The sequence below is a fragment of the Lytechinus variegatus genome, chromosome 12 (assembly GCF_018143015.1).
Source record: "Lytechinus variegatus isolate NC3 chromosome 12, Lvar_3.0, whole genome shotgun sequence".
Lineage (NCBI taxonomy): Eukaryota > Metazoa > Echinodermata > Echinoidea > Temnopleuroida > Toxopneustidae > Lytechinus > Lytechinus variegatus.
Window position 1 is genome coordinate 23,360,339 of NC_054751.1, and position 25,299 is coordinate 23,385,637.

General features: G+C 36.8%; 1 protein-coding gene across 4 annotated transcripts in view; it reads left to right on the forward strand.

The window, feature by feature from the left end:
- The first annotated feature begins 1,183 nt into the window (after nucleotides 1-1,183).
- LOC121424812 (gamma-adducin-like) overlaps nucleotides 1,184-25,299 on the forward strand; it is a 106,167-nt gene continuing 82,051 nt past the window's right edge. For 3 of the 4 annotated variants that reach the window (XM_041620605.1, XM_041620608.1, XM_041620607.1), the window contains exon 1: nucleotides 21,211-21,498. The gene's annotated coding sequence lies outside the window, so the exon portion shown is untranslated. Of the gene's footprint in view, nucleotides 1,311-21,210; nucleotides 21,499-25,299 lie in introns of those variants that run through there. The other variant, XM_041620606.1, reaches the window with a different exon arrangement.

Consider the following 25,299-nt stretch of genomic DNA (forward strand, 5'->3'; position numbering starts at 1 on the left):
CCAAGCCAAGGGCTGCTTCATGTACATGTATGCCGTATATGTACCATGGAGCCAGCGCTGTTGTCAAATCAGCTTTATACCTTGGTCACGTTTGCTCTACGGTGGCCATGCGGGGAGTCGAAAACAGACGTTTTATGTAGTTGGTACAAAATGTTAAAACAACTTTTTTCGACTCGACGTAGGGCTGCCGTAGAGCAAATGTGACCAAGGTAATAAGCACTTATGAATGGCTGCCACTAGTCCGGTGTTAATGGAAATCTTGTGAGAACATCAAGTATTTCCTTAGCTAGCGGGGTTTAGGCAGAAAATTAGGCCCGTTTAAAAAATATACATTATGGAGTTAAGAATAGAATGGGTTTAAAGATAGACTGGGGTTAAAGTTAAACCTTAACCTTTCTGAGAAAAGGGTATAGTAATTGTTAATGATCTACAGTAGGTATAGTAGATTATCTCTCTGTGTCCTATATATACAGAAAGATTAATTTCTAAATTATTGAATGGGATTAGACTTGTGTACCACGTGCTAATACGTGTATGTCAAGTCATACATTTATCTTCAATTTATGAAAATCCAAGATGACCCTTTCCAATGTGATGAATTTTTTCATTACTTCTTCACTGACATGTACATGGAGGCGACAAGTGCAGTGTGTACATGTAGGCCTGTTATGTGCATGAAGAATTCATAGGACATATTTGTAGCTTATTGCCTTGCAGGCTTAATTACTTCTCTAAATTTAGTCCCTCTGGTGTTGTGGAAGCTGGCATACCCTGCAGTGAAATGGATGCGTCTTGGGTGTGTAGGATGATGGCACTGTGACAGTCTCAGACAAGCAATGGATGCTTTCTCCTCTCCCCATCTCTATCATCCACTTTGGCAGAGAACTTTAGATGAACCTTCGTACATGCATGATGATGGGTGTGTGTTGTCCGCTCATACTATAGAAGAATGAGCCGTAGAGACACATCAACGCTTCCATCCTCCCGTCTTAGAATCCTATCGTCCAGACGTTCACTCCCACTTGCACACAAGATATTGCTCCATGTGCTCTCCTAAAAACTACATGTCCATGAATACAGTATTCAACAAGCTGCATCTTACCTATAAAGGAATCAATTATACATATTAAAGATATTCTATAATTTCTGCATTCATTCATAAGAAGGGAAGCTACATGTATGTGTATATTTCTGTGCTGATGTGCCAAACCCTGGATTTATACCTGTGAATATATTTGCTAGAGGATTTATTATTGGATTTATGTCCATCAGCAGTTCAACAAAGTTGTCCTTGACCTAATTGTCTTCAGGTATGTTGCAGTCTTTGAGTTTTAATATGGTTTCTTATTACTTTCCTGGTAATATTAGTGTTTGGTTTAGAATTATGAATTGTGATTTTTTTATTATTCCTATTGTTGATGCTGTTTGTAGATCTTGAATTTTTTTTATTCAAGATTTTAACAAGTAGCCTACAGTATTTGATTAGCAAACATGGAGACAAAAAATAGGAAATTATGACCATTTTCACTACTAATTTACAATTTGAACTTCTATCTTTTATTACATGTACATGCTCTCTTTCGAGTGTATTTCACCTTTTTCTTCCCAGAAATTTGTCATTACACCTACTTGTATTATATCAAGATGGCAATCTCTCTAAATCGCAATTGACAACTCATATTTTGCAATTGGTATGTGATTACAATTTAATCAGTTTGGCCTTCATCGATACTAAAGTGATATTTTAAGGGATTGTTAGCTGAGTTTACTGTCTCAAGGTGGGATAGAAGACGCCGCTGGTGCACCCTTGACTCACAAAGTTGATTGGCTTGTTTGGATGTAGGAACATCTGTAGACTCCATCTCGTCTAATATCTTATTACGTGCCAGCTTCTAATGAATAATAATAATAGTAATGACAGTCCGTGGTCGATAGGAGTTGAATGTTAAAATGTTTAACATTGGCACGTGGTGACAGTGCAGGAGCTCGGAATTGCTCGCTGTGATGGGATTGTAATTTTGTGGAATGGTAATGGAAGTTCAAAAATTATGCAGTGCAATTTCTTCCAGTGATCACAATGCCAATTTCCATATTTAGTCAATGTATACGTATTGTGCTAATTGCTCTTCCAAAAGCCCTACAAGGAAAGTTTATAAATAGGCAGCTTATACATGTACAGGTAAATGTATATGGAAAATCATAATTAAATTCATATCCTTCGGTCATCTAATATGATATCATTACACAACTGACACATTTTTCTGATATTAAAATATTCATCCTTTTCCATGTCGACAGGTTATAGAACTAGGGTGTAATTCTGCATTATTACAGTAGCCTTTTTAAATAAAATTATACACCTTTCATAAACCTATGCTCCAATTATCCGCCTAAGAGTAATGCAGATAATTCAATAAAAATTGCATTCACAAACTCCGAAAATAATCTGCACTTTTTTTTACGAGCGCCTGACCTGGAAAAGGCGGATAATTGTCATGGCAACTGGCAACTGCACACGCCCTCCGATGGGGTTGCGTTGGAAAAGGGTGACCTTGTGACCGCACCATGGCAATTATCCGCATTACTTTGGAAATGCGTTCATAAAGTAAAAATCTGGTCCCGATGCTGCTATTATGCGGATAATTGCAGCATCAAAATAATGCGGATAACTCTGGTCCTGCTCCGATTTTACGACCAAATTATGCGGATAATATCCGCATAATTGGGTTTATGAGAGGGGTATGAAACAAGATTTCATCACTCTACAATCGAGTAGGCCTATGTGCATGTGTATGTCCCCAGAATGTAGTTGATGAATCAAAGGGTGAAAGGAAACTAGAATGATGTCATTCACTTGGATTTTGAGCACTCCTTGGAAGTGTTTCATGAACCAGATTGTCAGTGATTTTCACAGACAAATTTGCTCATAACCAATCAGATCCAAGGATTTCAGTAGTTTATGACAGTTGCCAGTGAAAATCACTTACATGAAATGCAATCCTGAATGTATCATACATCGTGTGTCATTGATGAGATTATGTTCTGAGTGAGTGATTTACTATAGGGGGGGTAGAGGATACTGAACCGTGTCTGCCATCTGTCACACAACACACTCACAGACAAGCGGAAGTTACATGGCAATTCCATATTAAAATAATCAACCTTTTTGTACGTCCAACCCCCATTTTTGTCAAGTTTTACTTCACTTCATAGACTGACCAATTCATGGTCATTTGAGAGCAATAAAGACTGTCTAAAGAACAAGAAATCAGAGACAGATAATTTCATGAAGGTCCCACATGTAGGGGGTCGAACGTACATAATATGGAATTGCCCTGCAATATAATAATCAGGGCTGATATTTTTGTGAATCTCAAATGTACAGTATCAGTTACTACATGTGTGTGTGTGAATTTACAAAAATGTTGACAAAAATTTACTGACCTGCATACATTATATTGTTACTTTCTGGAAAGAAAGGTTGATCCAAACACACACTTGCTAGACATACATGTAGCAACATTTATATAAAAAACTGAATTTTAATTGTAAATGTAAATGTATTTATTGTATGAATTTATTACAAACGTGTTTTGGATTACTTTCTGTCTACGGCTCCCAGGAAAGGAACATCCATCTCTACATGTAGGCCTACAGGTCATTGGATTCATAATTACACTGTATATCAATATCGAGAGTTACAATTCTGAGAAATCTGGGTACCTTGGTTCATATTGTGAAGATGTAAACTGTTATTGGAATTTGTAGAAATTGAAAACATTTTGGTCGTGTTCTTCAGATAAGTCGTGATCTCAATGTACATTCTTTCGTCTTCCGGTCTCAGCACTTCATAATTTCTCATTCCCAACACACACTGTTTGTTTCACTCATCGCTTCCCAATAAACTCTCGGGAGATGATGGGACAACATGACCTGTAGGATGGGTAAGGTCACAATCCATGCTCGTCCTTACATTGATTAAAAAATCTGCCGCTGCCGCTGCTGTCACTGCTACAGTTGCCCTTTGTGTTGTCATCCTTCGCAAACCTTCATAGAAATGAAAAAACCGGATAATTAGAAATCTGAATGGAAAACATTGGAAATAATGAATACACCAATAGATGTTTTGATTTTAATAATTTATCGAGTCCTAGTGTAGTTCATAGTTTAAAGTAACAGTTAACATTATCTCAAAATGTCAGTTCTGGTAGTCATAAATGTTCAGTAGTGTTTAGTTGCTCTACTGGCCCGGAGGCAATGACTCTTTCAGTCGAAGATCATCATTTCTGTATGAAAGTAAAATTGGTGCTTATACATGTACATGTACTTTGTCGTGCGTTGAACTCAAGGAAACATAAATTCATGATGTTTTTGTCATTATATGTATGATGATAAGAAAGCTGTATGTAAAATATTTGGGCTGAACAAAAGTTTGTGTTCAGTCCTTTACAACAGTATGTACAATATACATATGTACATGTAGTCCTGTATTGGATATTCATAGTACATCAATTATCAGGATTTCTCAATAAATCTACATTGTATGGTAGTTCACTTTAGAATTCATTATCAACACCAGCAGCTGCAATTACAATGTACTTGTATTCCAGTGCTCCCCTTCAAGTGAATGAAAATTTTGGATATTAATTTTGCCCTGAGTGGGTCCATTTTATCAGATCTGGAAAGATCAATATCGATATCAGTTCTTGCTATTGTTGGCTCACCATTTATAGCTGTGAAATTGAAGCCAGACAATGAAATATATGGGTGGGTGTGTGAACAAATATACGCACATGAAATCTCTCTTTTTTCAGGCGTTACTTGTGCAGGTGCTCAAAGGGAACATTTCAATGTTTTGCATGGTTGAGTGGCCATCTTTGAAATATCGAACAGCTTCTTGAGCTTTGAACCCTTTTGATTTGCTTGGCTGAACTACATGTACATGTACCTTGGGAAGTTTATTAGTGACATGGATTTATAAAGCTACTATTGATTGTAACATACATGTACAGTGGGCCTATATATGTACCTTTTGTATAGGCCTTATGAAAATTAGAATAAAAGCACATTCCTCTATTAACATTTGTTGATTTTAGATTACAATGTAACTATTTGTAGATGTTGCTTTGATGTTCAGGCCTACTCCTTGTTGAAAATATTATGAAGCGAATGTTGGTTCATATTGTGAAGTAGATTCTTCTACTGTAGGTGCGCAGTTTTGTATTTTACAGGCATTGATAGTGTTTCAATGCAAATAACCACTCATTAATACATGTATGATTAGATTAGCATTTTTCTTTTGATCATATGCTAGTATTGAATGTAGAGTTTAAAAAAAAATGACAAGGGATGAGTAATGTTTAAAGGCAGAATGGTTTGAATCAAATGGGTGTCTGTGATGCATTGTGGTTGTATTTGAGGAAGGGCTCACTGGCACAAACATGAGGGAGAGAAGCACACAGTGCTGGAGACAGTAATGTCAATATTGGTTGAATGGAAGAAAAAAGAGCTATGTATGGACATGGTGGATGAATGGGAATTCAGTGAAAGCAATAGCCTGTTCAGACTGTAGGAACTTTGTATAAAACTGAAATGTAAATGTAGTAAATATCTGCTTTAAGACAATTTTTTAACATGTTGGAACAAAAAAAGTATTACATGTACACCCCTTTCATAAACCCAATTATGTGGCTACATGTAATAGCAGCATAATTTGGTCGTAAAATCGGAGGAGGTCCAGAGTTATCCACATTATTTTGATGCTGCAATTATCCGCATAATAGCAGCATCGGGACCAGAATTTGACTTTATGAACGCGTTTCGAAAGTAATGCGGATAGTTGCCATGGAACCGTCACAAGGTCACCCTTTTCCAACGCAACTGCATCGGAGGGGGTGTGTGCGGTAGCCATGACGATCATCCAGTGCATAAAAATATTTTTGGAGTTTATTAACGCAATTTTTATTGAATTATCTGCATTACCCTTAGGCAGCTAATTGGAGGATAGGTTTATGAAAAGGGTATTAGGATCAAACAAGTCAGTATAAACTATCCAATGGAATACGACATTCAGTAATTGATTTGTGCTTAAACGTTTTAATGGACAGTGTTGGACATACATGTACAGTATCTACATGTACATGCATTTTATCAGTCTATAGCTATGCTTGTGATAATCTTGCCCAAGTGTTATTAACCACAGGTATAAGAACATGACCGATCTATTGAATACTTTCTAAAACCTTTCAAAAGATGCATCTTGGTGTGCAATGTTTTGGTATTAAAATGAATTGCCATGGTAATTTTAGAACTGTCAATTGTATCTATTGTAGCCTACTGTACACGGTTGACCACACATTTCCTCTGGGTGGAATCAGATCTATGGAAATCACAATGATCTACCGCCTACATGTACAGTCAAGGAGCTTCAAACACACAGTGTAGGTTTACAGTACATACATGTAGCTTTCAGGGGGGGGGGTTAAACTCGGTATATAATGCATTGTGGGTATGTGTCGCGGAGGGGCCCCCCATTTTTATACTCCAATTTCCGTTCCAAGGCATAGCATTTTTTGTCTTTAAACAAAGAAAGCCGCTCCAAAGCTTTGCATATTTTTCGTTACGCCCTGTCCGACCATCGCATCTGCGTTAGCGCATGCGGCGCTCGTGCCTCCGGGCTAGCTGCATACAAGTACATGTATGCCCATTCCATAGGGATTGATACGCACTCACACACATGCGACCCGTTCCAAGGACCCCCGTTTCCACAAACATTTGTAGTTCCGAAGCCCGTTCCGAAGATCCTCCTTTTTACAATAAGCCCGCTCCAATGCCCCCGTTTTTTTGTCTCGCCCGTGGCACATACCCACTACTTTTTTGGTCAAGTGTAGTCCTGCAACATAATATAGAAATCCACAAAGCCAACAAATTTAAAAAAAGAAAAGAAGTTAAAACTTTCTTAAAAATGATAATATATGATTCAAATCATGGGCCTAATAAGGAAGTAAAGTGCATGAATGTAAGCATAATGCTGCGCCCATTGGACTTTCATTTGCACATTGAGATGATTATATTTGGTTTGGCACTTCTCGTGAAGAGAGGCTTTTCAGTATGTGTTAATTATGGGTATAAGGGTAAAGTTCAAAGGGTAATTCAAAATGAATGATGTGGAAATAAAATAAATTGCAGACTGAATTTGGATGGCCTCCAAACATTTTTCCTATAGGCATGCATTAATAATTTCCTTCTGTAGATTCGGGGAAATGTCTGGATTTGAGTATTGTAAGTAGTGTCCGCATATACCTGTAAAGGATGAATAGTACATGTACTTGAACAGTTCCTCCAGATTTATTATGTGCCTTACATGTATCACAATAACAGCAAAATCCATCCTTTTGAACATTTTAATTTGCTTCTTGAATCGGACTCAATTCTGTAGACAGTTCCTTTGATACATGAAATACCCTTTTTACACAGGCTAAAATTTCCTTAACTTCGTACTATAGGTGGGGCTAAATTGCCATTTAGCCCCACCTATAGTACGGGGTTAAGCTTAGCCCACTTTCTTTTTACACAGCATTTTTGCAAAGTGGGCTAACCCCACCTTTAGTACAGGATTTTTTGGCCCTGCAAAAAAGCAGGGTTATCACAGCAATTGCCATGCTAAGAGCGATAGTACGGGGTTAAGATCGCTAGTGTAAAACGAAAATGGGCTAAGCTTAACCCTGTGCCATTTAGCCCCACCTATAGTACAGGGTTAAGGATATTTTAGCGTGTGTAAAAAGTGTACGAGTAAAGTACTTGTACTACGAATGATCGACAAAAACCACTAGTCCGGGGTTAGCGAGTTTCATGTGTGAAAAGCAAGCATTCCTTATCCAGGGTTAGCAATAACAATTTGGCATGTGTGAAAAGGAAAAAAAAAATAGTACGGGGTTAGCGATAGTCCGGGGCTAAGAAAATCCTGTGTAAAAAGGGTATAACAGTGTTGTGCAGGCCTTAGTCATCTCAGGCTAATAATCTATACATGTACATGTACTGTATGTTTAAGATATCACAGTTGCTTGTGACCTGACAAATTACATATGACATTGACATCCATCCACAGTCAACTGAGAAAATGTTGATGATTTCACCAAATGGAAAATACATATTTGTAAGACAGGAACATGGGAGGGTTCATGCCATGTTGGGTTTCTAGTTAGGAAGTAATACATGTATACTGACGTGGGCATGTGCTTGTTTCCATTTCAACCATACAGTGTACATATCAGATAAAAAAATATTTTTTCTTCCTATCTTGCTTTACAAATGAAATCTCGGAACATACATGTATAACTTTTTTTTATCTGTAAGATATCATGTAAAATTATAACCCAAAATTTTTAGAAATATTGTTTCTCTTGCTTTTGAGTGGGAAAGGCAGCGGGGAGGGGGGGGGGGGGGATTGAAGGAATGGACAAGTAGTTTGAATTTTTCTATATTCCTTATTTTGATGTAGAAAAAATAATCACAACGATTAAATGCATTTATTGTTCATCATCCAGTCTATGTGACTAATGTCCCACTGCTTTAAGGGTGCATGTAGGCCTATACATGTAGAAAAAGGCTACAGAACCTTTATAAACAACATATAGGACTCCAGTGTGCCACTCTCCTCTTGTGGCATGAATAAGAGATAGGGGGATGCTCAGTGTAGCTAGCATGAAAGGCAAAGTGCTGCCTGCTCTCAGTCCAATAAACACTGTCATATCGGCTCCTAGCCGCCAGCATCAGTGATTCACATTGCCATGACAACAGACACTGCACCACCATGGTTGCATCACTCCTCTCAGGGATAACTGGAGGCCAAATGAGGGGCATCATCAACCATCGTGTGTATATAGTCAGAATGGATATACATATGTATAAAAAATGAAATTTCGTTTCATTTTCATAATATTTCAGTCCCTATGAGGTATTAGGCCTAACATGTTTAATGCATGTTTTATATGGAGGATGGAAGTTGCAATGTTACACTCAATAATCCATAACCTTTTCAACGCCCTACTTGTAGAAGCTTTGGAGGCGAAAATGCCATATATGTGCCGTTTATTCAGACCTGCCAAAACCCTTTTCCACCTTCCCTACCAAATTTGGTTAGCCCCGGTCAGACCTACATGTAATACAGTTTTTTTCATATGTGCCCAAAATTTGGGCAGGCCAAAATGCTCATGATTGTTGGGAAAGGGAAAGATGTATTTGAGCTGTCCAAGCTGTACATTATACGACGGACTCCTGCGTTCTGAAATTTAGTTAAATAATATTTTTCATATCCTTTTTTATATTCAGAAAGAGATTGTAAATGATACGTGTGTCTAAAATGTATATGTATGTAAAATCTATGTAACAATTGATTATGTTGTATTATGTTGAACATGTGGAACGCAGAAATAAATTTCAAGCAAACAAACATGTATGCATGTCCAAACTAGAGTCAGTAATACTTTTCTGTAATTCTCATTTGTATCAATTGAGTTTGTGGTGAATGTCTCCAATTGGAATATAATTTGTTTTGTTTGACTTGTTGACAGAAATTTATGAATGACAAGCCCAAGGTTGAATGGAAGGTTTAACTTCAGGACCTCTAGATTTCAACTAGCAAAGTGTGTTTATTGGTGCACTTATTGTTGTCAAGTTGAATACTGGTACCAATTAAAGTACACGAAGGACATATCTTTCATTATGTATGTAAGTCTATATGTATATGTAGACCTTACACTGAACACATTTTTCAGTATGAAATATAGGCTGTGTGCTTTTGATTGGTGTCAAACCTTAACCCCACCCCCCAGAAAAAAAAGGAGAGAAAAACACATTTTAACATCAAATATACCTGCAGGCCTATTTAATAACTTAGTAAAAAGAGATGACTCACAAAAGTGTAAATCAGTATTGTTTTGATATCGCATTTTTGCTCTTTCTGCTTCCAAAAAGTGAGATGGAGCGGTGAATGTACTTCACTCTGTATCTACATCAACAACCACTCACATGATACAAACACACCCAGCCCATCTTCCCACGCATTTCTTTTCTTCTTTTCTTCTCACAGCCTGATATGACACTGAGATAGGTTCACACGACATTCCTTCACAATAAAGTGTACGAACTTGATCCATAAAATCTAAGTTTCCATAAACTAAATGATCAGAAGGAGTGTATCCTCGAGTTGATAACTTATCACAGTTAATTTTCTTAAAACTGAAAAGTTTCAAAGGATACACCAAGAGTCCAAGGGATGACCAGAATGTAATTCTTCACATACATGTACATTATCTAAATTGACAAATTCTGATGTTTTTGTCCTCAGTCATGGTAGTTTGTCATGTATCAGCAGCACTGTATGACGTTACCTGCATTTTCTGATGAAGATCAGTGGGGATTTATTATGATTGTACATTAGATCGAGGTTTTACATATTAAAACTATGCCAGAACCGTGTGAACATGATTCTGGAAGAGACAAATCTCACAACCTTGCCCAAGAAATTCTTCCCAGGGCTCCTTAGCACTGTATTCGCTCTTAGGTCGTGACCTCTGTGATTGACCTGTGACCTCAGTGCCATATTAGTCATACAGGAAAATATGAGGTTTTGGATTACACAGAACAGCTCTCTGTTACCTTCAGACAGAAATATTTTGCAAGATTTGAACGTCTTCAATTTGTAGATTTTTTTTCGATGAAAGGAAGTTCATGTATCTATCCTTTTTATTTTAAACTGGGGGGTGTTTTCAATGTTGATTTTCAAATTCAAACAGCAAACATGAATTATGATTTAAAATGCAATTACATAACAAATATAGAAAGAGAAACAGAGGGTATGTTCACTGTCCCCCATTCCTGGTTGCAAAAGAAGATGTCTTTCAGATCGCAATTCAGAGGGAAATTTATATTAAAGCCTAAAAAGGTGTGTTTTGAAAGACGATTAGTATTGTGAACGCACAACAAGTTCTGTGACACTGAACACAATGGCGTTTTCAAGCGTCTTTAAAATGTGCTCTCAATGTGGAAACTTACACAATCGCATGCCAAAGTTGACCTTGTGATGATGAGAGCACAAAATTCAAAGATGATTGACATACATGTATATGTATAACCATGAACGGTGAGATGCTTGTTGCGTTTTGTTCTGTGTTTTGTTATTGCGTTTTGAATCAAATTCATGTTGCTGTTTAAATTTGAAAATCAAATTTAAACACATCTGGACTCTGACTCTCAATTTAAAGCTGCTATTACATTTCTTGGTAGCAATTTAGAAGGCCTATTGTAATGTACATATTATACATGTAGGCCTTAGCCTTTGGTTCCCCTACATGCACAATGTACATGTACATTTTCATACCCCGCAGGGCTATGTAGATTTCTGTTCGTTATCTATAGCTCTTTGACTTTGGCTTTTATTAAAGTGATATTGGATGTCCAATAAATCAGGCATGAGTGTAAAAGAATGCTGTTGCATTTAATAGTTCACCGTTGTGTGTTTATCCTGAAAGACAAATTCAATTTGTTTCTTCCACCTTGATTTCAGATATTGAAGAAATAAAATATATGCCTCTCATTTTACAACCCTTTTAGGAAAGCAGAATAAACTGTAGGACCTTTATCTGTCTGTATTTATTAGAATTACCCCAGAACTATCTTCATAAACTTGGAGGACCAAAACACTATGACAGAATACAGACATACTGTACATTGTACTTGCTGTAGATCTGGAGTCTGTAACACAAAGCTTAGCAATGATCGTTGAACAAATGTTCACGATTGATTGCATTGACTACAATGTACAATCAATTATAAACATCAAGTGTATGATCAGTCATTATGCTTTGTGATACAGAGCCCTGGATAGACTTTAAAAGTGTGTACATGTATATAAAAACCATGATAAGATGTTACACAATCAAGCTTGTCAATGATTTTGAAAGTCTCCTGAGTGAATAGTATTAAAAGTCAATAACAGTATCAGATTACATGATGTAACAAAGGATTACAAGGTGATAATCCAGCATTTTAAAAGAGATTAGGAGATTCCAGACTGATTCACCAAGTTTACAGTTATAGTCAACAGGTTCTTCTAACAGGTCATTCATCAAACAAATGACTGAAGGTTTGTGATGATCACTGGTAAACCAATTTCAAAGTAGACCGAGTTTCAATGAGCAATAAAAATAGGTAGACCTATAATGCAGTAGTAAATCTGGTCTTTATTCTGAAATGACATTTATATCAATGCCAAATCTAGTGTACTTGGGAGCAATTGGATCAAGCTATTATACCACTTTTGGCAGTTGTCAGTTTAGATTGAACAGAATACCGGGACATTTGTTGAAGTTGTTATTTTGGAATAGAAGTACTTTGTTTGCAAAAATACCTCTTGAACAAATCAGATTTCCTCCATGTTTGGTCAGACTGGTCCTCTGCCTGTAGGATTCAAAATGATTATTTAATGTACCTCTCACAGCTTTAGATTCACCAAGTTGACCACTCATGAGAGATCTACATTTACCTCTAAAGAAAATCAATATTGATTTGATAATTCGTCCAAAATTGCTTTAGTTTTAATATTTTGATCGAAGAATATGCATTTTAGAAGTTCCACCCAATCACTCCTTGATACATGTATATATATCAGGGGCGGATCCAGCCTTCGCCAATAGGGGGGGCCCGGAATTTTTTTCAGCCATATTTTCCCCAATCGGCCACTCGAATATGATATTTGCCGGGATTTTTGGTTTCTTTAAAGGGGTAGTCCTATTAGTCACTTCTTAGCTTTATTCTTATGAATAAACATGAATATATAATACCATAATCATTATTTATATAATGCGAGCGCGAGGCGGGAACTATTTTTTGGGGAATCTTATGTACTTTTTTCTAAAAGTTTTGAACATTCTGGGCAATCCTGAAAAAAGATGTGTATGCAAGTGAATAATTATTACGAACGTGAATTAAGCGCGAGCAGAAATGAACTGATGGAAAAGATACTGTTAAGGACTTGCTTGCAGTTAGCCATGAAGACGTTACATATTTTTAAAAATCAAATAATGCGAGCGCGAAGCGCGAGCTGAAATTTTTTGACATTTTTACCTAAGGAATGGAAATTCTAAGCACTTTTTGGAACTTAACAGAATAGGTATATAACTAAACGATTGGTGCGAGCGCGAAGCGTGAGCAAAAAATTTCGTGATTTAGACCTACTGAACGAGACACTCTATTCAAGTTTTGTAAATCATGAAAAGGATGAGGAAGCGGGGATCTTCCTTACATTAATAATGCGAGCGCAGAGCGCGAGCGGAAAATTTTTATATACGTTTTGAGCTGATCGGAAAACGTATTTGTTATGGACTGCTTGAACTTAGCCATGAAGACGTTACATATTTCAACATTCAAATATTGCGAGCGCGAAGCGCGAGCTGAAAATTTTTGACATTTCTACCTGAATAATGGAAATTTTAAGCACTCTTTGTAATTGTGGAAAGGATAAGACAAAAACTGAACATTATTGATGTGAGCGCGAAGCGCGAGCGGAAAAAATTCTGGACACTCTATTCATGTTTTGTAAATCATGAAAAGGTTAAGCTATTGGAAATTTTCATACATTAATAATGCGAGCACAAAGCGCGAGCAGACATTTTTTTATATTGTTATCTGAAACTGGATAATTATTTAAATGGAGAACAAGCTGCGTATCTGAATAAACGTGTGTTTGAGATATCGACCTAGAATTTGGGTATTCTAAATACCTTTTTTTTACCATGAAAATCAATAAAGCGAGCGCAAAGCACGAGCTAAAAATATATGATATTCAGATTTGAAAAGGGGTCACTTTAAGCTCTGTATTGCAAGCACTTTGTGGAAAATTGTGAGGTGAAGAAGGATCACAGTTAAAACAGAGCTGATATTTTCAATTATTGTGAGTTTTGACATAGGACCGGGATATTCTATAAGGACATTATGTCATCATAAGAAAATGATGACTATCTTCCTATTTCTCTTCCTAAGCATGAGAGCGCAAAATCTATTAATATTATGGCCTGAAAATTGGACATTTTAAGTACTTTTGTAATTATGCATAAGATGCATGAGTTTAAAATCTATCAATGCGAGCACAAATCGCGAGCAGAAATTTATGATTGTCATCAAATGGTGATTTTAAGTAGTTTGTTTTAGAACTAATATTGAGATATACATAACTCACTAATCAAAATGCAAGCGTGCAGCGCTAGCTGATACGTTTTGACAATCTGACCTAAATAGGGTTATTTTGAGAACTTCATGGAATACAGGAAAATAATAGGTACCTGACAAATCAAATTTTGCGAGCGCACAGCGCAAGCAGAAATTGTTAATATTCAGACCATAAAACAGAAATTTTTACACTTTTAAAAAATCAATTTGTAAATAAAACAAAATAATGAAAGTTCAATTTCCCAGCTGAAATATGTTTTGTATATTGACTTCAGAATTTGATATTTTAAGGTCCATATTGAGCAAGATATCACCTAAAAGGCAATGCGAGCGCAAAGCGCGAGCAAAAATTTTATATCCCGACATGAAAGATTAAAAAAAAATTCCAAGTCTTCCCCTTATCTTATTTTATTCACTCATCTTCCTCCTCTTATGCTTGCCTTCCTTCTTTTCTCCTCTCTTTTCCCTTTTTCTTTTTTCCTTTCTTTTCCCCTTTTTTTCTTTTTTTTTGCTCCGCCAATAGGGGGGCCCCCCCCCTGGATCCGCCTATGTATATGATTAAACATATTATTTGAGCATGTAAATGAAATTAGTGTCAAGAAAGAAAATCTTTATTCAGCAACTTGTATCGTTGACATCTGTCTTTTTATAGTGCTCGACAGGAACTGAGCCCTGACAGGCGAGATAAATAAGAGGGAATAACAAATCAGAGTAGCACCTAAACTCAGTAGGGTTGTTCACACTCAACAAAGGAAACATGAAAAGTTCTATATTATTTTGTTACATATAAAGTTTTAAGTAAAATACAATCACAAAATGAATTCTCACAGATTAAATTGACCACAAATTGTTTGCATATATACGGTACTCATGTGACAAATAATTGTAGTAGGCTACTGAAATTATTTATTTTCTGACCAAAATCTACAGAATAAAGTAAATTTAATTTCAGGTAGGGCCTACATGCAAGGTGGTCAATTATTTTGTGTTATTGCAATCAATTATTTCATCCAATCTTGTACCAGTAATCAAGTATTCTCATTTGAGTCTGTCCCTGAAACTCAAAGATTTTATTTCCTAATGATATTATCAAGAAGGAAAGAGAGAGTATGAATGAAAATTTGGCAGAACAAGTTCTCTGTATTGTCACTCAGTAGTAGGTAGTAAATATCTGCCACATTGATTTATACTCCCTGTGGTGAAATGACTGAACTGGGTGGGATTCGACACAAGTAGAGCAGATTGAGAGAAAGTATAGACAGAATGATAAAGAGAAGAGCAAAGAAGGAAGAGAAAGGAGAAAGAAACAACATTTGTTCAAGACTATATTACACCATGATTAATTGTTAATGATATTACGATCATGAATTCCTATTTATGATTGCATTTTAACCTGTGGTGGAAAGATCTAATGCCAGAATTATTTCATTGTTTGCACAAGCCTACCCAGATTAATCGATTGGCCATTTGCACATGTTCAACTATCACCCCATGGCGTATGCACTTTCTTGAACATTCACAATCAAATTCCATTGAATCCAAGAGAAAAAAATCAATATTCATTGAGCCCATTTACCAATATGTTATGTAATCCTAGGAGGACATACTAAGCTTTACAGTGACTGCCCAGGGAAGTAAAAATGATGTTGGAATTTAATGGAACTTGGACCAACTTTCCGATTACAAGTTGATGCATCTTAGAGAAAGACATATGGAGCATTTCATGAACAGTTTTGTTGTTGATCTTTCACTATTAACTGTTGCTCTCATCCAATCAGATGCAATGATATCTGTCAGTGAAAAATCACTGACAGGTTTGACTTTCCATGAAATACTCCCCCAGAATGTAATTCAGTGTGCTTTGGTTCTACAGTAGGAGACATTAACAAGGAAATTATAGGCAGAAATAAATTGAATGCGTAGTGAAGTTCTGCGTGCTTCTTGCTATGACAAGCAGGATCAATTAAAGCTCAGTAGGCAGTGCTGCACCATCCCAAGTATGCTCAATCTCGAGATTTTAGCCCGATCGGCCCTCTTCGCGATTGATCTCGAGATTCAAGAAACCCTGTCTCCACCATCGCAAGAAGAGCGATTCCTGCTCAGCCGAGGCATCGATGCATTATGGTCTGACGCCGTGAACAAATAAACCTCAGTGCGTCTGCACCTACGAATTAGCGCGATAATTCGTAAAATAGCGTGCTATTTTGCAAATAATCCCAGGTTGACTTGGGATTGAATCTCGAGATTAATCCTACGAACTAGTGCGATAATTGCTTCTCAACTGCAAATAATCTCGAGATTGTTCAGATCGGGATAATTTGCCGTATCAGAAATAGCACGCTAATTTGAAAACTCGGGATGGTGCAGACGGCCCTAGTGAGTCCGATAACCATGGAGGTGGCTGATTCAACCATGTTTCTAATCCTTTGCAATTCTTGCTTCTTTCAGATGTGCAAGTTGAAATGAAGTACAATCCAAGACACCATTCTCACTACCTTCCTAAAACTAGTTTAGTGGAAACTAGTTGAACGTGTAGTGAGAACAGTCGAAGCGATCTTGGAAGTGATCTTCCAAACCAGCTCAAAATCTGAAACCGCAGCATACATGTAGGCATTCTACACCTGTCGTGTGGAGTAGCACGCTCAAAATGTGTGAAGATTGCTTCCCGAAGAACGGTTGTGTCCTCCCTTATGTTAAAACCAGTTTAATGAGGCAGAGCGATCTTGAAAATTACATCGCGAGGTGGTTTTTCGAAACTGGTTTGGAAGATCGCTTCTACCGTTCTCACTGCGTGTTAAACTAGTTTCCAGTAAACTAGTTTTTAGGAACGTAGTGAGAACAGCCTCCAAGTGGGAATGCTAGCAAAGTGATCTTCCAAACTGGTTTCCTGAACCGGTTTCCCGTAAACTAGTATTAGAAAGGGTAATGAGAATGTATATATCTCGTAGATTACGATCATTATGAAAGAGTTGGCTCTTTAATTGAACTGAAAAAGAAGTTTTTAAACAGAACCTACACTGTAGAAGGTAATTCGAATAAAATTTGTGAAATTTTATATACTTTCTATTTCCTTTTATTTCTAGTTTATCTTGCCAATAATATAGCTTTAATCTAGACATTGTGCTAAATTGTATGTACACAGCCTGCAGCATTGCTATTTGTTTACATCGAGAGTGAGTTCTTTGGATCCATTTTCAATCTAGACTTGATACCTATCACCATTTACTTGATAGAAACTATTGTCACTGTCACAGCGAGTTTTATGCATACACTGGTCCGGAACTATTACCCTGGCATCTTTGTTGTTTTAATAGTCTTGATTGCTTTTATTTACTCAACATTTTGAGTGACTGCGGATTATATATTAATCAGATGTTTGCAGAAACGAATAGGGCGATCTGATCGTAACTGCTTGTGAAAAGGAGTGAGGTAACCGAAAGCTATGATAGTTCTCAGTTTAATACAACAGTCATTGCTTGTACAGAGGTGAAGGGAGGTTTTTGGATGTATTGACATAAGGAACAGTTTTATAAACATGCAAACACTATGAATACACCTACATGTACATGTAGGTAGGTTTGGTGTTGGCCGTGGTCGGAAATGCACTTTGATCCAGTTTATGAAATTGAAGTACTTTTCCTTTAAAAGCTGAAGGTTTTATTTTACATACCGCGTATACACGTATGGCATGAATGATATTTCCTGAATCTCCTCTCCAGACTCATTAGCCCGTATTCTGAAGTCGGGTTTAACTTAAACTCCGGTTTAAAGTTGTGGTTTAAGTATGGATGTCCAATTGTTACATAAATTACTAACAGTAGAGATATCATATTTCAGCTCATTTGGCTTTTAAGGGCCGTCTGCACCATTCCAAGTCAACTTAGGATTATTTGGAAAATATCGTGCTATTTTACGAAGTATCGTGCTAATTCGTAGGTGCAGACGCACTCGGGAATATTTATCACGGCGTCAGACCATAATGCATCAATGCCTCGTTCGAGCAGGAATCGCTCTTCTTGCGATGGTGGAGACGGTGTTTCTTGAATCTCGAGATTAATCGCGAAGATGGCCGATCGCGCTAAAATCTTGAGATTGAGCAAACTCAGGATGGTGCAGCTCCACCTATAGATCATTCATAATTGTCTAGGAAGTATCGATAGATCATTGTCTTCACCATCGATGAATCAGGAAAGGGCACAGTAAACATTAGAAACATACAATGTTGTAATAAAAATTTTGATACTTTTGGCTTCTCATAATTTTAGCACAGAGTTAGACCATGGTCTAAGTTAAATCTGACTTCAGAATACGGGCCCATATGAATGAGATGACTTTTCATATATGTACACCAGGCCAACAAATACAGTGTATCTTTATCATACAAATATAAACTAAATTCATGTTTTGAATGAAGAATATGCACAGAAGAATTCACAAAGCTGAGGGGTTCTATTTGTAGTCTTTTCCACAATGTACTCTGTACTCACATGCAGGAGGCCATTGATTGCTTTACTTTTGTATGTTTATAATTGATATTGTGTGTGATTTGATACTGTCAAAAAGGGACAATACATAAAGACCTAACAATAGCCAAACTGGAAGTCCCTGAAATTGGCCAACTGGGTGACCCTCATTATTTAGCTTCATTAGTTTCAAGTATCGCCTATATTTTCTCCTTTTTTTTCTGTTCTGATTTCTCCTTTTTTCTGTTGTGTTTTGAGATGGACCAAAAGCTCAGGAAACCGGGAATCAATAGAACTGGCGACAGTAACGGATCTTTTCCTTTTGGCACTTTAAATTAGTCTCCATCCAAGACTACATGTACATTGTATATTGTTAGAATGTCATGTATATTTAGTCAGTTATGCAATTAGTGCATTTTCTCCGTAAAATTTTGTAGGAAATATTGTAAAATTCAAACTCTGCAAAAGCTGAATGAATATAAATTTTAAAGTGTGATGCTTTTGAAACTCTCTTCCATGTACATGTAAACATGTCATGTTCACTAGGTCTTAAGTACAAGGAATTGCCCAGGTATTTTTGTGATCATCATGTACCATAACACACTTTCGGCTATATCTTGAGGTGGAATATTGGTGTGCAAAAGTACCCCAAAATGGATGACCTGTCTTAAAATTCTTCTTCGATACTAGATGAATATGAATGAGCATAGTGCCCTCGACAGGAAGTCTACCTACATGTACAGAGCACTTGCAGTGATGACAGTACACGTACATGTACATGTATGTCTTGGTTATGATGGAACTATAGAACTATCTTTTTATCCTAAGGCAGAATGTAATACTACCAGTAAGCAGGTTTGACAACTTATCATACCTGCATACAAATATTAAATCTTATTCACTGTAAGGCATTACTCTCTGCGAGGATCAATGGTTCAAATGCATGAGTGAAAAATCCAGTTGAATAGTGAAGTGAAAACAATAGGTCCTGATAGCCCCCAATGAATTTACGGTTTACGGGTATAACGTCCTCTAAGAATGTATTTTATTGATTACCTATCCATGCATTGTCCAGCGGCCTAAAGAAGTCCAGTCTCGCCATCTGATTCACCATTGAAGCTCAGTCACTGTCCTCTTTCTTTTTACTACCATTGAGACTAATTTCTACGGGTCAACTATCGGACATTGTTCCAGGGTTATAGGGAAAAATTACATGGGGGCTTGATGCAATTTCGCCTACCAAATGCTCAAAATAGCCCTGGAAAATCTCCATTCTAATGTTAAAGCCTATAGAATGTTGCGGATTAAAGCATTAAGTTTTTAATAGCAGCCCTCGAAAATATTTTGAAAAAAATAATGTTTTGCCTGTTTAAATTACGAAGAAAACTCTTCATGACACGATCCCCTGGTACCTGGTGAATTACAGGGATACGCCCCCCCCCCCCCGTTATACAGGTTTAAAACATGTTTTGACCATCATCATCATCATACAGACTTGCAAGCCCTGTACTAGAAGCCTGGGGGGCATTCAAATATATTGTTGTACACATGCGTGACCCCCCCAAAAAAAATGTGTTTAAAGGGGTGTTTTTCAGTTTTGGATGTGGACTCGTTAAGGGTATCAAAAACACTGGGGCCGATTGCAAGAAAGGGTCTTTGCAAGGACCGTCTTTCGTGTCGCCCATCTTTTATGATGTGCCATGTGATACGCATTTTAAATAAATCATCTCCAAACATATTTCATTCGTCCTGTAAAATTAACAGAATATTTGTTTATAAAATGATATGATATATCATGAAATTGTATAAAATTTGATTTAAAACCAAGCTAACAAATATTATTCTTTATCATAAATTTCAGAAACACCCCGCTTATAGCGTATCATAAAAGATGGGCGACACGAAAGACGGTCCTTGGAAAGACCCTTTCGTGCAATCGGACACTGATTTTCAAGAAAAATGGTGGTTTTGAAAGACTGGTCAATGGTCAATCGCAGGGTCAGATGTATTTAGCCTTTAGGGTATGTTTTTTCCCTCAAGCTTTTTCCCGAGGTCATATTTTGGTGACAAATCGTTTAGGGGCCAAAATGTGTAAATAAAGCCTGTGAAAAACTTGTTTAGGGGGTTATTTTGCACACAGAGAAAAACTCATTTAGGGGGTGTTTGGAAATTCCTTGGTCACACGTGTGTACAGCAATATATTTGACTGCCCCCCCCCTCCCCGGATAACAAGGCCTAGATCTTGATAGTGTATGGATATCATTCTAAAAACTCTTATTTTTATACACCGACTGCTTTAATAATGTAGGCCTCATTGGGTAAATACAGTTTCAGGGATATGCATGTGATACTGTACAAAGCCCAAATTTAAATTTGGCGGACCACAGAAAAGGAACACACTAATTACCTGTCTTTGTCTTCACTCATAGGCTTGTTGAATCACCCCAACCCCATTGACCCACTGTTGATTCTCACTTCCCTTCCGTTTATTGTTTATCTCAACGCCTGTGCAAGGAGTCTAAGCGTGCTAATTCCCTCCTATTCATTTTGCGCCATTCAAGCACTGTGCCTACTTTACGCACTAATACCATTCATTTCATTTGAATGCCTTAGCATTGAACTTTGAGCGAGACTGTTAGTACACTGTGCAGACTCTTTGCATTACAGTCAACCCTGTCGAGACAATCCTCCTTTCCTCTCTCTGGAATTTATCTTGTTGGAATATATCCACCACCCAGGCCACATGGTGTAGAGTATTTATAGCCCAAGGTTCGTGTAACAGGAGTGGATATTATCATATTAATTTCAGGTATGTAACTACATAAACCAAGCCAACTTGAGATCATATTTCTCTGGGAGTGTGTTTTATGGATAACGTGCGATGTGATTTATTGGTCAGGTTATGCCAATAGAAGCCCATCTTCATTGGCTTGCCAAATAGCATTATGCTGTCAATGTGGCGATTGTAATGGAGCATCAGCCATCAATGTTTCAAAGGTGATATTATATTTGTTTATATTCACAGAGACCATTCTAGCCTGATGCTTCTAAGACTATTATCATAAATTTGTATAAGAAAATGTCATTAATTTTGTCAGGTGAATGAGTTTCATTATCATTGATGAGGTGTACTGTAATTATTCAAGTTTTGTAAATGCTTTTGATGCTGGTATACAATGAGTTGACATTGCAGATAGCACAGGTAAACAAGTCAAACTTCTACAACAACTACTATTTCTAGCTCTGCATAGCTGATAAAGATTTCAGAGTTTTGAAAATAATCACATTGTTATAGAATTAAAACAGAAGTAAGAAAGAAGAATGAATGAATCCTATTTTCCCTCATATTCTGTAACCTCTAAAACTGCTGCTGCAAATCATGAGTAGGTAGAAAGAAGCCTTGGCACCATGGACGTTAATTCGTAAACGAGAATTATAGGGATCTAATATTTCCATTTGAAAAAAATCAATGATGCGTACATATTTTACATCTTGCATTACTGGAGAAACCATGTGTTGTGGTTTGCGTTGAAGTTGATGTGAATGCTGGATTGTTTGAAGTGATTTATAACTCGTTGAGGTTGTGAAACCAATTACCTGTACCTTCAGAGTTACATTAAAAAAAATGCATTTCTGATACAAGGAGAGTTTAAAAAAAGTAAATACCTGTACAACATATACTGTTATATTCCAATTTGTAAAATAAATCCAGCATTCTTATACTAAAATATGTGCTGCAGATTACAAAATACCTCCTCCCCCATGCGCACAACAATTTCAGGACACACATACATGTAACGATAATGTTCCAGGAACTTCAGTTCATATAAATTTATATTAAACGGAGATTCTTGCCATCTGATTGGTTGAAAGGTGTTCAATATTTGGTCCATTCTTTACTGCGTGCATTTTGTAATTTTCCATTGCACGGTGACCGTGCATTTTTTATTTTTCCATTGCACGGTAAGCGCGCTGGCGCTCCCTCATTATAATCATGTGTATGCGGTATGTCTACTTGTGTGTGTTTGTGTGTTGCGTGTGTATGTTTACGCGCATGAAGTTACCGACTATGCGCACTCGATTCAGATCCATAAGCAATGCGCGTCACGAAACAATGAAAGCAAAGGGCTGATGAGCTGTCGATACATGGTGTAATCCACCGACTAGCAATTATCAGAGAAAAGGAGTTGATGGAAATAGGCCAACCTAATCTTTTTTATTCCTTTTTTTACATTTTAAAAACTTAATAACTTATATGAGTTATATAAAACAAATAATGAATGTAAAAATTTGTGCAATGGAAAGAATATTTACATTCGATGAAAGATGAAAAGTTCCATTCGACTCGGCTAATGCCTCGTTGAATGGAACTTTACATCTTTCATCTCATGAAAATATTCTTCCCATTGCACGCATACACATTCATTATTTGTATACCATACTTAGACACTACACACTTTAGTGAGAATGTAATTATTCAGACACACCTGCTGTAGTGTATACTCATCTTTGGTTTCATTTTGTATAAATTTTTCACACCAACATGATGAAGAAAAATTCCTTCAATTACAAGAATTTTCAATTTTAGGATCTTGCAAGTACTTTTTATCACCCTGGCAGAATATCTGAGGAGTGTTCTCCATGGTTTCATGAAGAACGTTTTGAAGTTATTTTCAGTAACAAATTTGCTCTGAGCCATTCAAGTGTAAAAATTCCAGTAGCCTATAACAAATAGTGAGTGTAAATCACTATAATCTGAAATGCTCTCTCAGTATTTTTTCCTAATTGGGAAGGTGTGAAAGCTCGGTGTAGAAGCTCTTTATCAATCCCATTCATAGACAAAGGTTGTAATGAATGTGGTTTGTATTGATCACGAATCCTTTGTGGTATAAAGGGGTAAGCCGTGTGTAACCTTGAACATCTAGGCAGGGACGCAGACAACATTGATTGCAATGGCGGGAGATGGCATTCGTTTGGGATTTCAGCATTCTCTATAACGCTCTACATCAATGTTCAGTCATTGAACATTGAAATGCACCATATCTTATATTTTATCTCAAATAGCAACAATTCTGGTAAACTTTGCTTCTGTGATTGGTCTGATCAGTAATAGCAACATACACATTGCTTGTTGCAGAGCTGCCAAGTAGTACTGATTTTCAGTATTTAGTACTGAAAAGTGAGATGAATACTGATAGTTTCATTTAAAATACTTCTTTCTAAAGTTTCAGTTGTGTGTGTGGTCCTATGGTATTTTTTGAAAATACTGATTTCCTCACCGAAATACTGATTTTCAGCTTCAAAAATACTGAAATGTTCTTTTTCAGGTTGGCAGCTCTGTTCTTGGCGCAAACATTCATGCTACTTGATTTTTACATTTGCCCTAGATGTTTTTTTTAATGCTGTAAAACCGGAATACATAAGGCTACATGATGAACTTTCAAAGTGAATACTGAGCATATATAAAACAAAGTACTTGTACATTTATATCTTTGTTTATGTAGGCCTTTATGCAATAGAAATACAATCACATTTAGTATTTTATTTTTATTTGACCATGAAAGGTTAATTTTACAAACAGTTTTATGTGAAGGGTCTGTATAGGAAAGGGAATCTGTATTTGTTCATGTTTTATGCCCCATATATTCTGTACAACCCCATAGCTCTACATGTTTGTCACTTCCATTTTTTTCACATCAAGAAACTTTGTTGCAGTGTAGAAAGTGATGTGCCTTCCAATATATCTCTAGCGGAGAGCTGACATACATTGTAACATTACAAAGATTTTCTTATTTGTGAAATTTACATCATGGATTAGTCTTTTTAATTGTTGTTGATTGACTGGTTGTGTAGTATTCGTTGGACAGTCTTTGAATGGGATGATCCTCAGTAGATAAGCCCTATAAATCAATACCTTAAAGCTTGTTTAGTGTTATCATAGCAAGACTGACAGGGGTTGAATGGTGATGATAGATATCCATAGGTTGACTGACTTTACCTGGGCTGGAGGCATTGGTCAGAAATTAGGTTGTTGCTTTGGTAGCCTCTAGAGTCACTGACCATTCACTTGTCTGTACTTTGGATTGCATCTGTTATACAAGATACTCATCTTCCAGTTTCGTACTTGTGTTCATCAATGAACAAAAATTCACACTACCAATTTCAGAAACAAGGTTCTTGGCATAAGTTTGACAAAGTGACTTTTTTCATTATTTTAGAAAACTTTACCTGGTAATTAAAGTTTGATAGTTACATGCAGGTTGAAGCTGCAGAGATGATAATGCTAGGAATGGTTGAGTTTTATACTGTTTGTAATCTTCAGTGAATGTTATCATTTGAGGAAATCCAACCTCGATGAAACTCAACCGTATTTATCAATTTAAATGTAAGAATTATCATTGTCATGTGTCTATTGCCCAACATTCCAGTGCAAATCAGAGCAAAACATGTACTACATACAAGGCAAAGATGCTGTGCTTCGGCATTGAAGTTTGTTTGGCGGCTTACTTTGAGTTAATGGCAATATCAAGTGTTATTTGCTCTGGTTTGTCTGCCGCCCTGTGCAAGTTGAATAGCTCCTCTTGATAGAAGAAAGACACTTAAACTGAAA